At 45.0% G+C, this 20,275-nt stretch overlaps 1 protein-coding gene across 4 annotated transcripts in view; it reads right to left on the reverse strand.

Moving 5' to 3' along the window:
- FRMPD4 (FERM and PDZ domain containing 4) overlaps window positions 1–20,275 on the reverse strand; it is a 773,166-nt gene that overhangs the window by 400,434 nt on the left and 352,457 nt on the right. The window lies entirely within an intron of this gene.

Here is a 20,275-nt window from a genome sequence, read left to right on the forward strand (position 1 = left end):
TATTCTAAAATTTTGTAATTTTCAGACTGGCTACTAATATTAACTGAGTGGTAATAATACTAACCAATATTTGTGTGATACTTTATGTTCTGCAGAGGTTACTTTTCAGTAATAATCTCATAATCATTACATGCAAGATTACTTTGAAAAGTAACGTGTAGCACCCTGAGGATTCGGCTGCTACAGGGGTATTGCACCTCAACCCAGAGGTGTGATATTCCACTCCCGGGTAAGGATGGAGTGTGGAGCTGAGCTCAGTAGGCTGCATGCACTACACACATCCCATTTCTGGAGGACAGACCAACGATACTCCCACTTAGAAATGTGCAGGTACGACCGAGTCTGTCCTTGGCTGGAGTGGGAGGGGGGTGGACCATCCCAGTAGTGTAGGGGCAGATAGGGGGAGCAGTCTGGGTAGTGCTAGGAGCTCATTGGGTGCTGGTCACCTGAGCTCACACATAGAGGGAGTATTTAAGGTGGGCACCATCTAAGATCAGGGTCAGTCTGTGAGAAGTCAGCCTGTCAGTAAGTCTTTGCAGAGGAGTGGAAGAGAGCAGAGGAGCAGAGCAGCCCCAGGCCCAGAGTGAGAGAGGAGAGAACGAAAGACCCAGAGGGGGAGAAAGAAGGAACTCTGAGAGCCCAAATACAACCACAGGGTGAAGAGTTGGCAACAGGGTACCGGATCCCAAACTGGTGGGGGCTACAGCATACCTCAGCCAGAGACCGGAGGCCGTGGGCAGCATCTGCCACGGCCACCCACCAAATCCACCCGGAAGGCAGACCACGCATAGGGTCAGGGAACCCAGAGGCAAGGGTTCGCCAACAAGAGGCCCGAGGGAGCCGGACATAGGTGGATCCCTGGTGGGGAAGGCCAGAGACGAGGACAGGACAGAAAGGGAGCTCAGAACCACGCTCCAGAACTACTTGGGGGTTGGCCGAGTCCAGGACCTGGTGGACGCAGCACGGCTCGGGTGGTCACTCAAGGCCGGAGTGACCGGTACAAGAACAGCAGTAAGTAAAGAACCCTGAACTGCACAACCCGACTCTGACTCTCATTACCATCTTCCCTGCACTTCCACAACCACCATCCTCTGCACCTGACCCCCTGAGGCTATACCCCTCCCGTTGGGGGTTATACTACCTAAGCTGCACAAACACCATCAGCCTCAGCGGACCCTGCTGCAGCGGCGGCCGTAGTGACCGCAATTCAACGGGTGGTGTAGTCGACATAAAGAACTTTAGTAACATCAGTAAGGACTGCCACACACTGAGCTTGACACCCTGGGCACGGACATGGTCACAGCCACTCGGAGACTACAACCCCCATCTGATCCGGCTCCGGGTATCCCCCAACAACACTGGCCCAGGGGGCGCGTCAAACGCATCTATAGATAACATAGGATCCACCATTCAAAATAGATGATAGTCACAACTCACCTCCTCCTCCATGCACAGTGCCTTCCACGCAGATCACAGAGTATGCCTAGAAAACCTAAAAAACTCTTATATTCAATGTGAAACTCTGACTATTGTTGTCTATGCTCCATGTAGCTGCTGTAAAGCTAGATGCTGTCAACATTTGTTTGCTTTTGTGTCATCAAATTCTGAGAGCAATACGTTTTACAATTTTCTCTCAATGTAGCTTTTTTTTTCTTGACAATATGTAGTTTCCAGTGGTGCGATTTTCTTGTACATACAACTTTTTGATTACTTTTTAATGCATTTTTCTATTTTTCAGCATGGGGAAGACCCCTGGAAGCATCTCTGAATTCCAAGCAGCAGTGACCTGGGAGTCAGAGAGGCTTCCAGGGGTCTTCTCCATGCTGTTCCCATGTCATTTCAGCACTGTTTCCATCGATTTGACCAGACCTCCGAGGTAGTGCCAAAAAAATGCTCAGGTATCCCATTGCCTTACATTGTACTCGTTACTTGGGTCGAACACCCGAGCAGTACGATTTCCTTGACTCGAGTAACGAGTACCCTAGCATTTTAGTGCTCGCTCATCACTAAAGATGAGTAAATGCTTAGTAAAAATGAACATGCTTCCATAGCTGGATTTATTTATTAAAAAATATTATAAGGATACAAGAGCTTCAAATAGGTGCCAAAGCATTTAAAAAAGGTATGCTTCTGTCTGAAAACCACCACTCTGCATACAATTGCTGTAAGTTAATTGGGCCAAGTTGCAGTACTTGTCTCAGTCTATTCTAATCCTGGATAACTCCTTTAAAAATGCATTGATCCCTTTGAAAAGTTTTTTTTTTAGAAAAGCTAACATTGAAACCTAACATATAATATTAACTTCATCATAATATGCAAATGTACATGGTAATGCATATAAATAAAGCTAAATTGTAAATGTCATTGTAGTGTCAAAAATCCATCTCTTTTACATCTTCAAATTAGATTCATTAAAAGAATTTATAATAGAGTTGAATTTTTGGGAACCAGTTCAGGGACAGCAAATTATATCAACTAGCGCCATTGGTATAAGCAGGTCTATGTGACATCATTTGAGCTTTGTGACATCAGATGATCTTTGTGACATCTCGTGAGCTATGTAACATCATGTGAGCATTGTGACACCAGGCGAGCTATGTGACATACATCATGTGAAATGTGTGCCATCTTGTGAGCTATGTAACATCATGTGAGCTATGACATCATGTGAGCTATGTGACATCATGTGTCCTGTGTAACATCCTGTGAACTATGTGACATCAGGCAAGCTATGTGATATCAGGCGAGCTATGTGACATCATGTGAGCTTTGTGACATCAGAATAGCTTTGTGGCGCCAAGTGAGCTTTGTGACATCACGTGAGCTTTGTGACATCTTGTGAGCTATGACATCATGTGAGCTTTGGAACATCATGTGAGCTTTGGAATATCATGTGAACTATGTGACATAAGGCAAGCTATGTGATATCAGATGAGCTATGTGACATCAGAACAGCTTTGTGACATCAGGTGAGTTTTGTAACTCCACGTGAGCTATGTGACATCACGTGAGCTTTGTGACATCTTGTGAGCTGTGACATCATGTGAGCTCTGTGACATCATGTGAGCTATGTGACATCATGTGTGCTTTGTAACCTCATGTGGGCTAGATGTCATAAGGTGAGCTATGTGACATAAGGTGAGCTATGTGACATCATGTGTGCTTTGTAACCGCATGTGAGCTAGATGTCATAAGGTGAGCTATGTGACATCATGTGTGCTTTGTAACCTCATGTGAGCTAGATGTCATAAGGTGAGCTATGTGACATAAGGTGAGCTATGTGACATAAGGTAAGCTTTGTGACATCAGGAGAGCTATTTGACATGAGGTAAGTGTTTTTGATCAGATTTAAGGCCTGAGTGTGAAATTGTTCACATAAAACTATGTAAAGGCCTGAGTTTAGTAACTTTAATTCAGGGTAAATAAATGTCAGAGACATCTTTTGCAGGTGATATAAATCACACTTCAAAAATCATATATAAAAAAGTCATATGTAGCTCATCAGAATCAAATCTTCTGTGCTATGGTATTTTACAGTAAAATTCAAATTAATATTTAAGGAGCATTTGTGTAAAATGAAGTGCATATCACAAATTGTGGTCACCAAATGACTCTTTCTGTACTATTTATATCCTGGCTATGCTATTCTGCATTAGAATTTAATGGTATGACTATGTAATGAATGACTTTATAGAATTTATTACCAACCTTATTCTTCAAACAGATGAATCTATACAAGAAAAGTATAAATTGCCACAAATAAAGCTGACATCCGAGGCTGTAAAATATACCTGCTGTGCTGGCTTTCCATGTTTCATCAAATTACTACCTATAATCAACGTCAAAACTGGCACTTGGTGCCCTGTCAGCTGTTGAATGCTGCTGAGTATATCATTCATGGTAATGGCAATTGTTACACATCATCTAACAGAATGTCGTAAATCTGAGCCATTACCAAAAATGCTGCAACATAAACAGCATGTTCATATTTAAGCTTTATTTGACTACCAGTAACAAGATCTCAATATTGCGCCAACTTTAGCAAATTAATTCCTGTAATCTCAGTTACAAAAAGTTAAGACAAGGGGCAATCAAATTTTATAAGTGAATGGAATGGCTTTTCGGTTAAGTACTTCTCTTTAACCCCTTCATCCCAAGCCTGTTTTTATCTTCCTGACCAGGCCAATTTTTTAAATTCTGACCAGTGTCACTTTATGAGGTTATAACTCTGGAACGCTTCAACATGTCCAAATGATTTTGAGAATGTCTTTTCATGACACATTGTACTTTATATTATTGGTAAATTTTGGTCGATATGATGTGCGTTTATTTATGAAAATATCTACAATTTGACAAAAAATTAGAACATTTAGAATTTTTAAACTTTTAATTTTTATGTCCTTAAACCAGAAAGCTATATAACACAAAATAGCTAATAAACAACATTTACCACATGTTTAATTCTCATCAGCATCATTTTTGAAATGTAATTTTTTTTTGCTAGGAAGATAGGAGAGTTAAAAGTTAATCAACAATTTCACATTATTCCAACAAAATTTATGAAAAAAAAAATTTCAGGGACCACATACCATTTGAAGTGACTTTGAGGGGCCTATGGGACAAAAAATGCCCAAATGTGACACCATTTTAAAAACTACACCCCTCAAAGTGCTCAAAACCACTTTCAAGAGGTTTATTAACCTTTTAGGGGCTTCCCCAGAACTAAAGCAATGTGAAAGGAAAAAATTTAAATGTAACTTTTTGCCACAAAAATGTTGCTTTAGCCCAATTTTTTTCATTTTAACAAGGGTAACAGGAGAAAATGGTCCATACAATTTATTGTGCAATTTCTCCAGAGTACACGGATAACCCATATGTTGTGGAAAACTACTGTATGGCAGGGCTTGAAAGGGAAGGAGCACCATTTGACTTTTGGAGCACAAAATTGCCTGGCATAGATAATGGATGCCATGTCACATTTGCAGAGACCCTGATGTACCTAAACAGTGGAAATCCACACAAATGACCCCATTTTGGAAACTACACCCCTCACAGGAACTTATCTGGAGGTGTGTTGAGCACCTTGAACCCCCAGGTGCTTTATAGAATTTTATAACATTGAGCCTTAAAATGAAAGAATACATTTTTCTTGCAAAAATGCTGGTTTAGCCCTAAACTTTTCCTTTTCAGAAAAGTAAAAAGAGAAATTGGACTCCAAAATCTTTTGTGTGATTTCTCCTGAGTATGCTGATACCCCATATGTGGTAGAAAACTGCTGTTTGGGCAGGGCATGGAAGTAAAGGAGTGCCAATTGAATTCAAGAGTGCAGTTTTGACTGGAATAAATTTAAGCTGTCATGTCACATTTGAAGTGCCTCTGACATGACAAAACAGCAGAAACCCCATTTTGGAAATTACACTTGAGTAATTGATCTAGGGTTGCAGTAAACATTTTTGACCCTCAGACGATTCATAGAATTGCATAACATTGGGCTGAGTCATTGGAAAATTACCATTTTTTCCACTAAAATGTTGCTTTGGCTCCAAGTTTTAAATTTTCAAAAGGGATAATAGGAGAAAATGGACCATACAATTTGTTACACAATTTCTCCTGAGTACGACAATACCACATATGTGGTCAAAAACTACTTCTGAGGCACAGTGCAAAGCTCGGAAGGGAAGGAGCGCAATATTGGAGTTCAGAATTTGCTGGAATGGTTTGAGGGTGCTATGTCACATTGGCAGTGTCCCTGAGGTGCCAGAGCAGCAGAATCCCCCCATAAGTGAACCCACTTTTCAAACTACATCTCTCAATAAATTCACCTAAGAGTGCAGTGATCATATTGACACCACATATGTATCCCAGAATTTTATATTTTTGGGCAGTGAAGACAAAATAATTACATTTTTACCACAATTATGTTTTGGCACTGTATTTTACATTTTCACACAGGGAAATGGGTAAAAATTACAGCAAAATTTGTCATACAATTTCTGCTGAGCGTGGCAATATCCCATATGTGTCTGTACAGTACTGCCTAGGCACAAGGCGAGAATAGGAAGAGAAGGAGCGCTATTTGACTCTTGAAGAACAAATTATTGTGGAATAGTTTGCGGACTCCATAAAAGAACCCCTAAGTGCCAGAAGAGCAGAATCACACTTCAAGTGACCCTATTTTGGAAACTACATCCCTCTGGGAATTTATCTAAAGGTGTAGTGATGATTTTGACTCTATGTGTGTTTTCCAGAAAGAAACAGCAGTAGATGTTGCTGAGTGAAAATTGCAAATCTGGCATTGTAGTGCCCGTACATTGAAGTGCCCAGTATGTTGTTGTGGCTAGTACATTGTAGTGCCCGTACATTGAAGTGTCCAGTAAGTTGTTGTGGCTAGTACATTGTAGTGCCCATACATTGTAACTAGGGTTGAGCGAGTATGTTCTGTCCGAGTATGCTCGGGCTGAGCTCCGAGTATTTATAGCTGCTCGGTGATGTGTTTGAATCGCTCCCGTGTGCATGATTTGCAACTGTTTGACAGTTTTATTACATGTGAGGAATGTGTAAGAAATAGACATACTTGGCGAAAGGGTTAATAGAACATACTCGCTCAACACTAATTGCAACGCATATACATAGTGCCCAACTTGTGCTTCTGGAGACACATACCCTGTAAATAAAGTGGACTCTAATCGCTACAGAAATGCGAAACATATGGACATTAAATGTTGTTTAGGCACACTGGGGCTTGGAAGGGAGAGGCTATTTGGATTTTAAGAGTGCAAAATTTGCTGGATTTCTTTTGGGGAGAGCCATAGTGCTTCTCCAGAGCCTTTGTGCTACCAGTAGCATGCTTTCAAAGTAGGTGGCAAAAGCCTGAAAAAAATATATAAAAATATAGCCTCCTTTATTTCCATTGACAGATGCTGGACACGAGTGGTGGCTTTTTTTTGTGGATTTAGTTGAAGGTTTTATTGGGTACATTTTACATAACATTTTGGATCACATTTATCCTGCGCTCTACGCTGAGCACTTACATCGGGGTTTTCATCTAAATCTCCGAATTATGTGATTCAGATGAAACCCCTAAGAGATCCATTTACTAAAATGAGGCAGCAGAGTTACTCTGCACTCCATATGGCCTCTGTTCAGTGGTATTGTTCTTTTCAGAGGTGCACAAAACTGTGGCCAACCGTGCTTAAAAAGACGGACACCGCTGGATCATAGGCTATACGGCATCCATAGTGACTCTATCTGCCTCATTATAGGGAATCTTCTGCCGAAGGTTCCATCTGAATCATATAATACAGAGATTTAAATGGAAACTCGAGGTAAGTGCTCAGCGTAAAGCACAGGATAAATGTGAACCAAGCTTTACTGAGATCTTTGGGAGGCAGAATAAACAAATCAACAGTAGGTTAAGAATTGTTTTTTTTTTTAATGCCGTTTCTCGTGTGGTATAAGTGATTAGACGACTTTTCTCTTTGGGTTAATGCGATTACAGCGATGCTAGATTTATATCTGTTTTTTATGTTTGGCTACTATCACATATTTAAAAGGTTTTTTTTGCTTGCAAAAACAAGTTTTTACATCACCATATTTTGAAAGCAGTGGATATCACCCAAGTGCAGTGTGATTCTCGCCGACGCCAGCAACAGAGGAGATGGATAAATTGATTTTTCCGTCCCCTCCACAGCTCTGCTGCGATCCTCTCTGAGTGAGAGGATCGGAGCACAGAGCACTGACACTAGGGTCCTGCTCGCAGCAGAGCAGGAGCCGAATTTCATTAGCATATCGCATCTGATGCTCTCGCATCGCATGCCATACACTAGTGGAACCCCAGCCTAAGACTGTCAGTAGTGTACTCTGGTGCTTTATATAAATCATTACATATACTGTATACACTGCTCAAAAAAATAAAGGGAACACTTAAACAACAGAATATAACTCCAAGTAGATCAAACTTCTGTGAAATAAAACTGTCCACTTAGGAACCAACACTGATTGACAACCAATTTCACATGCTGTTGTGCAAATGGAATAGACAATAGATTAAAATTATTGGCAATTATCAAGACACCCTCAATAAAGGAGTCGTTCTGCAGGTGGGGACCACAGACCACATCTCAGTACCAATGCTTTCTGGCTGATGTTTTTGTCACTTTTGAATGTTGGTTGTGCTTTCACATTCGTAGTAGCATGAGGCGGACTCTACAACCCACAGAAGTTGCTCAAGTAGTGCAGCTCATCCAGGATGGCACATCAATGCGAGCTATGGCAAGAAGGTTTGCTGTGTCTGTCAGCGTAGTGTCCAGAGGCTGGAGGCGCTACCAGGAGACAGGCCAGTACAACAGGAGACGTAGAGGGGGCCGTAGGAGGGCAACAACCCAGCAGCAGGACCGCTACCTCCGCCTTTGTGCAAGGAGGAACATGAGGAGCACTGCCAGAGCCCTTCAAAATGACCTCCAGCAGGCCACAAATGTTATTGTGTCTGCACAAATGGTAAGAAACCGACTCCATGAGGGTGGTATGAGGGCCCGACGTCCACAGATGGGGGTTGTGCTTACAGCCCAACACCGTGCAGGACGCTTGGCATTTGCCACAGAACACCAGGATTGGCAAAGTCGCCACTGGTGCCCGGTGCTCTTCACAAATGAAAGCAGGTTCACACTGAGCACATGTGACAGACGTGACAGAGTCTGGAGACGCCATGGAGCACGATCGGCTGCCTGCAACATCCTTCAGCATGACCGATTTGGCAGTGGGTCAGTAATGGTGTGGGGTGGCATTTCTTTGGAGGGCCGCACAGCCCTCCATGTGCTCGCCAGAGGTAGCCTGACTGCCATTAGACACCGAGATGAGATCCTCAGACCCTTTGTGAGACCATATGCTGGTGCGGTTGGCCCTGGGTTCCTCCTAATGCAGGACAATGCCAGACTTCATGTGGCTGGAGTGTGTCAGCAGTTCCTGCAAGATGAAGGCATTGAAGCTTTGGACTGGCCCGCCCGTTACCCAGACCTGAATCCGATTGAGCACATATAGGACATCATGTCTCGCTCCATCCACCAATGTCACGTTGCACCACAGACTGTCCAGGAGCTGGCAGATGCTTTAGTCCAGGTCTGGGAGGAGATCCCACAGGAGACCATCCACAACCTCATCAGGAGCATGCCCAGGCATCGTAGGGAGGTCATACAGGCACGTGGAGGCCACACACAATACTGAGCCTCATTTTGACTTGTTTTAAAGACATTACATCAAAGTTGGATCAGCCTGTAGTGTGTTTTTCCACTTTAATTTTGGGGCTGACTCCAAATCCAGGGGGGGTATAGGTGGATTAGTCAGGCAACAGAGTTTAGGATAGATTGGAGGGGGGCGAGAGTATTGTATATATAGTGAATGTATATATATATACATATTTATATATATGTATTGTAGGTGTTCACTCTCTGGTAGGCTTTACGCCTTAGATAGTGTGTAGAGATGAGCGTTCTTCTACTCAAACTGTTCGCCAATCTCAAATTCGAGCTGTTTTGGGCGGTGTTCGAGCAGTTCGGCGAACACGAACAATTTGAGAAAAATTCGGCTGTTCGAGGTTATGTTCGATAACTGTTCGTGCACCAAAATCATAACTGGATTTTTTCTCAGTAATGATGAAAATTAATGTTAATACGCAGTTTGAGTGTACAGCAGGGTGGGGGGAGGGGCAGGGGATGGATCTCTGCAGGAACAATGAAGATCTCCATTTTTTTTTTCTCTTTCCCGCATTTACAGTGGGGAGGTGCAATCTGTCAGCCTATCAGCAGCGCACACACGGAGCGAAGTGCTTTTTTTCACACAAGCAAGGGCATGTGTCATTGGCAGCGTATGTCACATGTCCTTGCCCTATAAGACCAAGCCATTTTCCCCGTCGCCACCATTTTCTCACTGCTGCAGCTGCGTGTTAGACGGCACCGCTGTTGCTGTGTGCGCTATACCTTGTTAATTTCAAGCCAATTTTCGCACAAATCTACAGATAGCTTGGGAGTAGGGAATAGTTGTGATTGCAGTCCTTTTAAGGACTAGGTTACAGCATTTCCTACGACTTTTATCAGGCAGGTCTGTGCTCTTAAATAGATAGATTGTGGGAGTAAAGACTAATTGTAATTGGAGTCCTTTTCAGGACTAGGTTACATCAGTTCCTAACAGTTTTTGCCAGGCAGGTCTGTGCCAGTGCTGTGCAAGTTTTTTTCACAGCATTTGGCTGAATCTAGCAAAGCTAATCCTTTTTGGCCTATTGCAGAGTGTCTTAGTCAGTGGAGTAGCCTATCTGTGTTGCAAGATATACCACCTGTGTATAGAATACCAATTTTTTTACTGCACCTAGTGAAGTAAAATCTTTTGGGCATAGCATCATTCTATTAGTCCATCTATACTGACCTCCATCAAGTTGCAAATTGAATATCATTTTTTTCTGCATCTAGCTCTGAAAAAATATTGGGCTTCTAGCTGTGTGTGGGACTTGTTGTATTAGTCCATCTATACTGACCTCCATCAGGTTGCAAACTGCATATATTTTTTTCTTCATCTACCTCTGAAAAAATATTGAGCTTCTAGCTGTGTGTGGGACTTGTTCTATTAATCCATCTATACAGACCTCCATCAGGTTGCAAACTGAATATATTTTTTTCTGCATCTACCTCTGAAAAAATATTGGGCTTCTAGCTGTGTGTGGGACTTGTTGTATTAGTCCATCTATACTGACCTCCATCAGGTTGCAAACTGAATATATTTTTTTCTGCATCTACCTCTGAAAAAATATTGGGCTTCTAGCTGTGTGTGGGACTTGTTGTATTAGTCCATCTATACAGACCTCCATCAGGTTGCAAACTGAATATATTTTTTTCTGCATCTACCTCTGAAAAAATATTGGGCTTCTAGCTGTCTGTGGGACTTGTTGTATTAGTCCATCTATACTGACCTCAATCAGGTTGCAAACTGAATATATTTTTTTCTGCATCTACCTCTGAAAAAATATTGGGCTTCTAGCTGTGTGTGGGACTTGTTCTATTAATCCATCTATACAGACCTCCATCAGGTTGCAAACTGAATATATTTTTTTCTGCATCTACCTCTGAAAAAATATTGGGCTTCTAGCTGTGTGTGGGACTTGTTCTATTAATCCATCTATACAGACCTCCATCAGGTTGCAAACTGAATATATTTTTTTCTGCATCTACCTCTGAAAAAATATTGGGCTTCTAGCTGTGTGTGGGACTTGTTGTATTAGTCCATCTATACTGACCTCCATCAGGTTGCAAACTGAATATATTTTTTTCTGCATCTACCTCTGAAAAAATATTGGGCTTCTAGCTGTGTGTGGCACTTGTTCTATTAATCCATCTATACAGACCTCCATCAGGTTGCAAACTGAATATATTTTTTTCTGCATCTACCTCTGAAAAAATATTGGGCTTCTAGCTGTGTGTGGGACTTGTTGTATTAGTCCATCTATACTGACCTCCATCAGGTTGCAAACTGAATATAATTTTTTTCTGCATCTACCTCTGAAAAAATATTGGGCTTCTAGCTGTGTGTGGGACTTGTTCTATTAATCCATCTATACAGACCTCCATCAGGTTGCAAACTGAATATATTTTTTTCTGCATCTAGCTCTGAAAAAATATTTGGCCTTCTAGCAGTGTGTGGGACTTTCTCTATTAGTCCATCTATACTGACCTCCATCAGGTTGCAAATTGAATATAATTTGTTTCTGCATCTAACCCAGCCAATAGTTTTGGCCTAATACCACAGTTTGGCCACTCAGCTCTGCTCGGATCCCATCCATTGTTTTTTTGTGCAAACAACTCCAGAGTTGTTAATTAGTTAACCACCAAAATGAGTGGAAAAAGGCCTGCTGCTGGTGGAAAGGGGAATAGGCGTGTTGGGAAGGGGAAAAAAGGTTGTGTCCGTGGGGTAGGTGTTAAAGCAACAGTAACATCTGCAGAAGAAAGACCATCTTCCAGCCAAACTAAAATGTCTACTTCTTTTAGCGGACAATGTGATAAGATCCCTTTCTTACGGCCACGCCAATCGCTACAAATTCCAGATGAGGCACAAAAACAGCAGGTGCTTCAACGGATATCAAGTGCTCCTTTAAGTGGGCTCTCCTCCACATCAATTTCAACATCACAAATACTCCAGTCCTCAAAGGTGTCACCCCAATCGCACTTGCTTCCTCACAGCTCCCAAATCTCCAGCTGCCCATCTGAGTATGAGGTAGAACAGATGGTTGAGTCTGCAGAGCTGTTTACTCATACTATAGCCTGGGAATCAGAGGTCGACTCCAGCGCTTCTGTGAATCCAGACGAGGAAATGATCTGCACTGATGCCCAGAATCTTTATGAGTCGGATCCAGGACCAGACGCAGAAGGTTCTGACCATAATGTAGACCCTCATTCCCAAACTGTAACTCCTGTTGGTGGAGACAATGAGGAAGACGATGATAAGACTCAAATACCTGATTGGAGAGACAATTTTAGTTTTTTGTCAGGGCAGGAACAGGTTGGCTCTGAGGACGACGGGTGTGATAACGCACAGGGTGATGATGATGAGGTTGGAGATCCCACTTACTGTCAACCCACAGTCAGCCAATAGATGAGGTCAGCAGAGGAGGTGGAGGAAGATGCTAGTGACGACGAGGTCAGGTTGCGCCTTCCTGGACAGAGACGTAGTACTGGAAGCACGTCAACAGCTGCATCCTCAAACACAACTCTGCCTCTCACCACAAGTCGTGGTGGCTCTTCAGGTCGCATGGGTGCTAAGCCTTGCATAGCCTGGGCATTTTTTCAGATCGATAAAGATGACCCAACTCGTGTTATCTGTAACATTTGTCAGCAAAAGCTAAGTAGAGGCCAAAAAATACATAGTTTGAGTACTTCATGCATGAACCGGCACATGGACATGAAGCATAAGTTGCAGTGGGAAGCTCAGTGTGCTACAATGCGGCCTAGCCGGCCGGGCCAACCACCGTCTGCCATATCTTGTGCATCCGCGGCCTCTTCATCCTCTGTGACTGGGGGGACAGCAGTCACACCTGTTTTGGGGCGCAGACCTGCCACCTCTTTGCCCGCAACAGCCAGCGTGATTGGCAGGTCATCATTTTCTTTGGAGGTGGTAACACCAGCTGGTGTTGAGCGCTGTCCGACATCGATAGCACCACCTTTGGATCAAGGCAACCTAACATGTCCGCCTGCATCTTCCTCACAGACCGGCAGTTTGCCGGGGACACCCTTATCAACCCCGTCTAAGCACAATAGCCAGCCCTCGGTCCCTCAGATGTGGACAAGTAAAAGACCATTTCCTCCTAGCCATAAGAAAGCTAAGAGGTTGAATTTCACCATCTGCAAGTTCTTGGCTACAGAAATGCTGCCTTTCCGCCTGGTGGACACAGAGGATTTTCGCGACCTTATGTCCGTCACAGTGCCCCAGTACCAGATGCCCAGTCGGCACTACTTCTCAAAGAAAGGTGTGCCTGCGCTCCACCAGCATGTCGCACACAACATCACCGCTTCTTTGAGAAACTCTGTGTGTGACAGGGTGCATTTCACCACAGACACTTGGACGAGTAGGCATGGACAGGGGCGTTACATGTCGCTGACTGGGCACTGGGTAACTATGGTGACAGCAGGACAAGGGGCTGCTGTCCAAGTCTTGCCGTCCCCACGAGTTGTGCGTCAATCCTCTTTATGTCAAAGTTCCTCCACTGCTTCTGCCTCCTCAACCTCCTCTCGGTCTTCCACCTGCACCCAAAGCCTGTCTGGTCATGCCACAAGCTTTCTAACTGCGCAGAAGGGATCCTGCACACCTCCTTACTATGCTGGCAGTAGGGCTCAACGTCATCAGGCGGTTTTTACATTGAAATGTCTGGGAAATGTGAGTCACACAGCTGAGGAGTTGTGGTCAGCTCTGGAGAACCAATTTCATGAATGGTTGTCTCCACTGGACCTGAAACCAGGGAAGGCCGTGTGCGACAATGCTGCAAACCTGGGTGCGGCAGTTCGCCGGGGCAATGTCACACACGTGCCTTGTATGGCTCACGTGTTGAACCTGGTTGTCCAGCAATTTTTAGCCCACTATCCCAGACTAGATGGCCTTCTGCAGAGGGCACGGTCGCTGTGTGCTCACTTTCGCCGTTCGCATCCCGCAGCTCAGCGACTTACATCTCTACAGAAGTCGTTGGGCCTGCCACTTCACCGGCTAAAATGCGATGTGCCTACCCGGTGGAATTCAACTCTGCACATGTTGCAGCGACTGTGGCAGCACCGACAAGCCCTGGTGCAATACGTTCTGACGTATAGCCTGGGCCAACGAGATCCAGAGGTGGGGCAAATCACGCTGGAGGAGTGGTCTCAGATCAGGGACCTATGCACCCTTCTGCACAGTTTTGAAATGGCGACGAAGATGTTTAGTGCTGACGATGCCATTATCAGCATGACTATTCCGGTGATTTACATGCTGGAGCACATGTTAAACAGAATTCGGAGTCAGGTGGTGGCACAAGAGGAGGTGGAGGAAGTAGAGGAGGAGGAGTTGTATGCGGAAGGGCTAACATCTGCAAGGTCCAGACGGTCGGCAGCACCAAGGCGGCAGGCATGTGAGGGTGGGGGAGATGGTTTTACCAGGGCGCATGGTAGCAGCCAAACTAGTGAGGAAGGTGCAGGAGCCCAGGAAGAAGTGGAGGACGAACTGATGGAAGACTCATCAGATGAGGGAGACCTTGATCACATTTCTGTTGTGCGAGGTTGGGGGGAGAGGACAGAGGAAGGAAGCATAATTGTTACCTCGCCACCAACACAACAGGGACTTGGTGCTCCTGGATGCGCAACACACATGAGTGCCTTCTTGCTGCACTACCTGCAACATGACCCTCGAATTGTGAGAATTAGAAATAATCCTGACTACTGGGTTGCCACACTGTTAGATCCCCGGTACAAAAGTAAATTTGCAGAAATTATTCCTGCCATAGAAAGGGATGCACGCATGCAGGAGTATCAGCAGAGACTGTTGCAGAATCTTACATGTGCTTTTCCACAAAATACCAGTGGTGCACGTAGTGAATCTCACAGTTCCAACTTGCCAACCGTGGGACCGTCAAGTGTTCAGCACTCAAACCATAACAGAACCACAGTATCTGCTGGTAACATCAATTTTGCGGAATCATTTCACCACTTTTTTAGCCCATCCTTTGCAAGGCCACAGGAGACAAGAAGTCTGACACATAGTCAACGCCTAGAGACGATGGTACAGGAGTATCTCCAAGTAAACATTGAAGCCACGACTGTGTCACTGGACCCTTGCTCTTTTTGGGCTTCCAATCTGGATAAATGGCCGGAGCTAGCCACTTACGCCTTGGAGATCTTGTCATGCCCCGCAGCCAGCGTTCTGTCTGAACGTGTGTTCAGCGCTGCTGGTGGCGTGCTGACAGATAAGCGCACGCGGCTCTCCACTGATAATGTAGACAGACTCACGTTCATAAAGATGAACAAATCATGGATCCGAAACGACTTTTCTACCCCTGTGTCATCCTGGGGAGAGTAAAAGCTTGATGATTGGTTAAAATCACCCTACCAACCGTTTTAAGCTTTCAAATTACTAATCATGTTTATCTGTATCTTGACTGGAAAATAATTTGGGCTTTGTAGCAGTGTGCAGCACTGATCCTATTAGGCCATCTATACTAAAGCTTCACCAGATTTAAAATTAATAATAATATTTAGCTGCATCTAGCCCGGAAAATAATTTTGGGGCTCCGAGATGCGCAAGACACATAAGTGCCTTCTTGCTGCACTACCTGCAGCATGACCCTCATATTGTCAGAATTCGAAGTAATCATGACTACTGGGTTGCCACACTCTTAGATCCCCCAAACTTTTCGATCAACCTTTTCATTTTAATAAAGATTAAAAAAATGGTCATTTTTGAAATTATAAGCATTAGCAGGTTGTTAGAAACTGAAATCAAACAGTTTTCAACTCAAAACTTTATTCTAGGTGATGTTACATTTTCACATAGGACCCCTTGTTCGAAAGGAGCTTCTGAACTCTCTTGTCCATTGAATTTGTCAGGTTTTGGATGGTTTCTGCTTCAATTGTTTTGCATGAGGACAGAATACCCTCCCAGAGCTGTTGCTTAGATGTGAACTGCCTCCCGCCATCATAGACACTCCTTTTAATGATGCTCCAAAGGTTCTGAATGGGGTAGAGGTCAGGGGAGCATGGGGGTCACACCATAAGTTTGTCCCCTTTTATGCCCATATCAGCCAGAGATGCAGATGTTTTATGTGCAGCATGAGATGGTGCATTATCATGCAGAAAAATGATCTTGCTGTGAAATACACGGTTCTTCTTCTTGAACCATGGCAGGAAGTGCTGTTTGAGAAAATCCACATACATTATGGAGTTCATCTTTAACGCCTTCAGGGATCCTAAAGGGGTCGACAATCTCTCTCCCCATGATTCCAGCCCAAAACATTACTCCACCTCCTCCTTGTTGGCGCTGTAGCCGTGTTTGCGTGGGGTGTCCATCAACCAGCCATCCTCCACTCCATCCATCTGGACCATCGAGCGCTGCACGGCACTCATCCGTGAACAAAACAGTTTTGAAATCAGTCTTCATGTAATGTTTGGCCCACTGGAGCCGTTTCTGCTTGTGTGAAGTGGATAGAGGAGGTCGACAGGATGGCGTATGCACAGCTGCAAACCTCTGAAGGACCCTGCATCTTGTTGTTCGGGGGACGTTGGAGGCACAAGCAGCTTCAAAAACTTGTCTGCTGCTATGACAAGGCTTTTTTGCCGCTGCTCTTTCAACCTGACGTAATTGCCTGTAGGAAAGAGTCCTCAATTTGCCCTTATCAGCACGCACACATGTGTACTGTGAATCAGCTACATACTTCTTGATTGCCAAGACACTTCATCCTGATCATCGCACAATGTTGATTGTAGTCATGCCTTGACCTAAACACTCCACAATTTGTTGCTTCTCAGCAGCCGACACATCCTTTTTCTTTCCCATTTTGGCAGAAAATGTAGGCTGCTTAATAATGTGAGAGAGCCTTCTTAAGTAGTCTTGCCTTTCATTGGACACACCTGCCAAACTAATTAGCACAGGTGTCTGCAATTGCTTACAGTGATATAAAGAGCCCTGACACACATCACCATCAATGAGTTTAACTGACAAACAAACAAATTCTTCCCTTATCACTCCTAAACACTTTTTGCATAATAATTTGGAACACAGTGTACATGTGCTTTTCCACAAAACACCAGTGGTTCACGTAGTGAATCTTACAGTTCTAACTTGCCAACCGTGGTCTGTATGGAGTTGTTCAATAAAGGGCCCAAAATTAAGATAACATAGATGGGAGAGGTCTCTATGAATAGGAATTCCTAAGTATTTGATACCCTGTGAGGGCCAGGCAAAGGGAAAGTTGGACTGGATGGAATCCTATATGGATTTGGGGAGGGAGACATCGAGGGCCTCAGACTTCGCTGCATTGATTTTAAAATTTGACCATGTAACAAAGTGATCTATTTCAGCCATAACAGCATGGATGGATATATGTGATTGAGTGATATATACTAGGACATCATCAGCAAATAGAGAGCACTTGTACTCGGTGCCTCCCACCTCAATCCACCTAATATTGGGGTTATGGCGAATTGATGAGAGCAGGTGCTCCGTCACTAGGATGTATAAGAGAGGGGACAGAGAACATCCCTGCCTTGTCCCATTGGTGATTGTGAAAGGTGATGAAAATGTTCTGATGCGCCCCCTGGGCCTTGGGACACCCGGAGCCGGACCCTTTTTGGTGGATGCTGGTGGTTGTAGTCTCCGTGGCGGCTACCCGGTTCCGTGGCTCAGGGCGGTCAAACCAGTGGCGGAACTATTTATGTGGTTTTGATGTTTAAATGTCCGACTACGCCACCCGTGGATTGCGGTCAGAGTGAACCGCCGCTCCAGGGCAGACCGCTGAGGCTGGTGTTGTGGGTGCAGCAGAGCGTAGCATAACTCCCCACGGGAGGAGTATAGCCTCAGGGCAGTGTATGCGGAGGATGGGGGTGATGGTGCAGGGCAGCAGCAGTAATGACACGGAGTCAGTGATGCAGTCCAGGGCCTTTACTCACAGTTCTTATTATCCAGACCACGTCTGCAGGTAACGGCTGCCCACGTCGTACTGTGCTCACCAGGTGAGGGGCTCAGACAACTCCCAGATAACTTTGGAGTGCTTCACAGGACCCCCTTTGTGTGTCCTTTGTCTGGCCTTTCTTACCAACCCTTCTGTCCGGCTGCCTCGGGTCTCCTCTTGGTAAACTTGGCGCCAGTTTCCCTGACCCTATGTGGTGCCTTCCTAGCGGGTGTAGCGAGGGGCTGCGCCACATAAAATGTCACAGCCTCCTGTTTCTAGCTGAGGGTCGTTTCCTGCCTCCACTAGTTTCGGGGACCGGTCTCCCCCTTTGGCCTGACCCCTCCACACAGGTGGATTCGGGCGTGCGGTGGAGACTCGCCCGTCCGCACCCCTGAGATCCCTTCGTTCCTCGTTCCTGGAGCCTTCTCCGCTCCTCTTCCTTCCTTCTCCCTCTTCCAGGCCTGGGCCTCTGTTATAGGCCCGCCTCCGGAGCAGAGCTCATGCAGAGCCCCTGCTCCCTGCCACTTCTGCTCAGACTTCTCTGCACTGAACTAAGATGGTGCCCACCTTTTATACTCCCTTCTCAATGCACCCAGGAACTGCTTCCTCCCTGCTCCTGGACTACAGGGTTCCCCTTCCTCAGTGTTCCCTCCCCCCACTCCAGCCAGGGACAGGGACTGTCGTGCCCATCTCAGGGGCATATTGGTCGCCCTGCCCCACGGCAATGTGGTGTAATGCATGCATGTGTCGGGTCCTGATCCACACTACATCCTTACCTGAGAGTGAGATATCACACCTCTGGGTGAGGTGCAATACCTCTGTAGCAACCGAGCCCTCAGGGTGCTACAGTTCCATTCATCTTCAGCCTAGGTGATGTATTGCGATACAGGGCCGTGATTTTGGCTATAAAAGGGTCCCCTAGACCCCTACCCCAAGCTTTTTAAGAGAATCATATATGGCGTGCCAGGAGACTCTATGGAATGCTTTCTCAGCATCCAACGAGAGTATCTAATTACAAATTTTTAACTGCATCTAGCCCAGGAAATACTTTGTGCCTAGTAGCAGTGTCTGCTAGTCAGCGGATTATCCCGGCTGTTAAGCAAGCTACACCACCTGTAGTTTGGACACTTCATTTTTTCAAAGGAAATGCTTCGGGACCACGGGATACTCAGTGAAGAGCATCAGGAGGCACCCCAAGGCATAGGGGCTCGGACTGGCAGTAGGATGCCTTGCGGTGGACAGCCGAGCTCGATCCTTATAAAAGCTTTTTAACTGCAGCAGCTTTAGTGGACGCTACTGGAGCTGGAATTACGCGGCTGCTGGCATGAGACTTGCCCTCCAATAGATCCTTGTAAATGGATTTAAAGTGTATTTATTCAAATTAGAGAGACAATTTAAATTAAAAAGCTTAGAGCTGCCTCCACCACAGGGAGGCTCGCTCGACCCACCAACGGACAGGCACCAGTATTGGGAGAGGGGGGCTGGCCGTCAGGGTTCACCGCGGCTCTGGCACAAACCCGGCGACACGGAGGTGGCACGGGCAGGAGCGGACTGAACGTGTCGGCTTCTCACTTTTTGGATTTTAGAAGGGCATGACATGCCTATATCTGTGTCTCCCCCTCCTTTTACTCCTCCACCTCTTTTCTTTTCGCATGACTATATGTACTTGTCACTTTTCCATGTGTTAGTTGTGTCTTCTGAGCAGTTTGTCAGCTTTTGGACACCTTTGAAGGTGTTTTCTATGTGTTTCTATGTGTTTTTGTTTGCCTGCCATTGGTTTTAATGGTGTTCGAAGGTGTTCGACGAACAGTTCGACGAACAGTTCGGCGAACACACGGGTGTTCGACGAACCGAACCGAACTCGAACACTACGGGGGTGGCTCAACACTAATAGTGTGCAGTTTTTTTTTACTTTCCACAAGTTGCACAGCACCAAAACAAAATCATAAACTTAAATCCCTAGCCTTGTCCAGGCACTAACTAAACAGAACAGACCCTGGCTACTCATACATTGCTTAGTTAGCCCAAGCTCGGTCAAACAAAACACCTATTGTCCATAGCAACCACTGATACTTGCGGATCTCTGCACATGGCCTGTGCATTTAATCAAGATCA

Source organism: Phyllobates terribilis, unplaced genomic scaffold (genome assembly GCF_046119375.1).
Source record: "Phyllobates terribilis strain yellow unplaced genomic scaffold, ASM4611937v1 Scaffold_2__4_contigs__length_985480577, whole genome shotgun sequence".
In the NCBI taxonomy this organism is placed as follows: domain Eukaryota; kingdom Metazoa; phylum Chordata; class Amphibia; order Anura; family Dendrobatidae; genus Phyllobates; species Phyllobates terribilis.